This window comes from Terrapene carolina, unplaced genomic scaffold (genome assembly GCF_002925995.2).
Source record: "Terrapene carolina triunguis isolate 2854851 unplaced genomic scaffold, T_m_triunguis-2.0 Scaffold552, whole genome shotgun sequence".
Lineage (NCBI taxonomy): Eukaryota > Metazoa > Chordata > Testudines > Emydidae > Terrapene > Terrapene triunguis.
In genome coordinates, this window is record NW_020664903.1 from 365,653 (window position 1) to 368,932 (window position 3,280).

Here is a 3,280-nt window from a genome sequence, read left to right on the forward strand (position 1 = left end):
TCCTTATTCACTTGTGTCACACCTCTATCATATCCCCTTAGTCATCTCTTTTCCAAGCTGAGAAGTCCCAGTCTTTTTAGTCTCTTCTCATACGGAACCTGTTCCATACCCCTCATCATTTTTCTTGCCCTTCTCTGTACCTTTTCCAATGCTACTATATCTTTTTAGAGCTGGCATGACCAGAACTGTAGACAATATTCAGTGCTGCACTACTGGTGTCAGTGGAGTTACTTCTGATTTACACCTATCTAAGTGGGATTAGAAAATTGCATGTCACCAAGGAGAAGGAGAAAGTTGGATCTGATGGCTTAAAATGGAAGATTTTGTCGAAAGTACTGCAATAATATACATTCTGCCAAACACTTGTGATTTAAACTGGTCCAGGCCCCAAATCTTGTTTAATACAAGACTTTTGAAGCCACAGCCTCAAAGGACATTTTGTGCCTCCTTCTTCCCGGTTCTTAAGTGGAAAGAAGTATCCAGTGAGGCATAGTAGTCAAGGTAATGCACTTTGGCCATGACAGAATGCTTCAAGTGCTCATTCAGTGGCCATGTTTCAATTTCCTTGACCTGCCTGCAATTGCTCAGACAAATGCAATTGGAGTTCTTACGATGAAGATGCCAGTAATTGCACTCAGTGAATGCCCATTAAATAAAGGAGATGATAAAAGTTCAAGGATGAATGAGACCAGATGTTTTGGACTTGACTTTTGCTAATGCTTATTAGTCTTTGAAGATGTAACTAGGAAGCTCTGCCTTCATGGAGAGATAATTCAGTGTAACTTTAGGCTACCTTGGAAACAAAAGAGAGAAGCGGGTTTCTATTTTAGCAGCATTTTTAAAACTAGTTTTTAATTGGCGACAGGCTTTGTCCTCTTAAATTAATGACCCTCGCACCATCAGTTGGAACTCATGTAACGAAGACCAGGAATCCTAATTTGATTGCCATGAAATATCGTGGCTCGAAATAAATTGACCCGAGGACAATAATAAATGCAATTTGATTTCAATAGGAGCTATTGGTAGAGACTGAATGGCTGTGGGGGCTGGTAATGGGATACATCTGCTTTTGTCGTTAAGTCACTGGTTTGATTCCAGCCATGGTTGATTGTACTGGAAATTTATGGCTCGTTGGGATCCTATGCAAAATGAATTTCTGGTCTCTGTTCCCACTGAGCTGGTATCTTTTTCTTCAAGATTTCTAGGGAATTAGTCCTCCAAGAGGACAAATACTTTTAAATTCAGAAAATAAGAATTGCCCCTCTAGAATAGACCAGTGGTTCCGCTAGTCACCTGATGGACAGTCCACATGGCAGAAGACACCACCATAACTGGGACTTATTACTCCATCTTGTTGGCAGTCTGTGCAGAGAAATCAAGGCCCCAACTCCCCTCTTTCCTCTCACTGTAGTCGATACAGGGATCTTATCCAAAACACACTGTCGTCAACTGGAGATTGATGTCAGGTCAGGAATGGGACACACTGGCAATAGGCACTGTAGGGTATTATACCCCCTTCTTAGGGGAAATAGAGCCTTTTAGTGTCCAGTCCAATCAATTCAGCACCATTCACCAGCATTAAAGATATTAACATAAGTAAACAAATCAATAAATAATCAAACCCTGAATTTTATGTGGGGAAAAATAAAAGTTCAAAATGCATTCTAGCTGGTGCATGTAGGCTGGGAAACAATGAAATCAAAGCAGAGCAGAACTTCAGACACGATTCTTGTATTCCTAGAAGAATCCTAGTCCTTTCCAATCCTAAACTAGTGCTGGGTGAACATTTGGATTCTCTTTATTCAATTCATTTAACATCTCTGGCCCTGATCTTGCAGTGAGGTATACCCAGGTTTATGCCTATCCAGAGCCCATTAATGTCAAAGAAACTCCATGCAGGTCAAGGATCATGGCCTAAGACCGCCAAGATCTTCAGCTGCCCCAGAACTCTGCTTTAAGCCAACTGCTAGCTCCCCTGAGTCCACAGACTGCCTTCTCCCCAACACACCTTGTGTACACCTGGTAAACTGGGGCAGAGGAGTGTATGTGCATAGAACCAACCACCTAAGATTCCTCCATGTCATGGGAATCCCCAGCTGGCTGTTCAAGCCATCTTTTCTGTACCTTTGCCTCACCAGGGTGGTGCTAAAGGGCAGGAGCAATGGCCCAAATCTGGTTCCCAGTGGTTGGTGAAAACACACATTTTCCTGGTAGCTAAACACATACAGTCACATTTTCAGGGTGGCCACTGATTTTGGGTGCCTCCATTACTGACTTGCCCATGTGAGATATCTTGGGCCTGATTTTCAGAGGGGTTGAGCAGCTGTAACTGCTATTAAAGAAGCAAGGTCCAGGCGTTAGGGCACTACTCTAGGATTTGGGGCAACTTGGTTCAGTCCCACAGACTTCTTGTGGGACCTTGAGTAGGTTACTCTCTGTGCCTCAGTTCCCTGTGTGTAAAACCAGGGATATAGTACTTCCCTGTTTTGAGGGGTGTTGTGAAGATAAATATGGTAAAGATTGTGAGGTGCTTAGACTCTATGGTACTTGGGGCCACATAAGTCCCAAAGGAATATTTACTTCAGATGGGGTGGTGGGTACTCAGTATCCCTGAAAATCACTCTGACCTTTTCCCATGCACAGACAGACTCAATACATGCAGAGCTACCATTCTTCAATTTTTACATAGGTGTCCAGCTTCAGACAAAACTTCACATGGGTACGGTTCCTGTGATGCATGCCAAAATGCATACCACATTCTCTTGTTTAGCTTTGACCATTGCCTGAAGAAACATCAGAATGTGGCCTCTTGTGTAAGATTTAGTGCAGCAACAGTTTAATGTCTAATACAGGCTTTGTCTGGGGAGTTATAACATTTCTTGTGGTAGTATGAATTCAGTGATCTGCTAGGTCTTTTCCATATCTACCTATTTTGTAGGATCCAAAATAAACAGATGTGTTTCACTGAACAACCAATGGGCTTAAGCAAAATTCTTCTTGTTGAACTTTAAAGTCCAGTGGCATCCTTATTTACAAATGTCTCAGATAAATTTTCCATGAATACCAGTCCTCTTTTACCAACTTTGTCATCCTCATCAGTATATACTTCTACATTATTATTAATCCAGACACCAACTTCACAAATTTAAAGCACTACTGATAGGTCTGGGAGGATAGCAAAGCAATGAAATGTCGTTGACATATTGTAGTCTTTTCTTTAATCACCAAAGGGACAGCAGACGTTATCATCCAAGGTGTATTGTCTTTGGAAATACGAAGC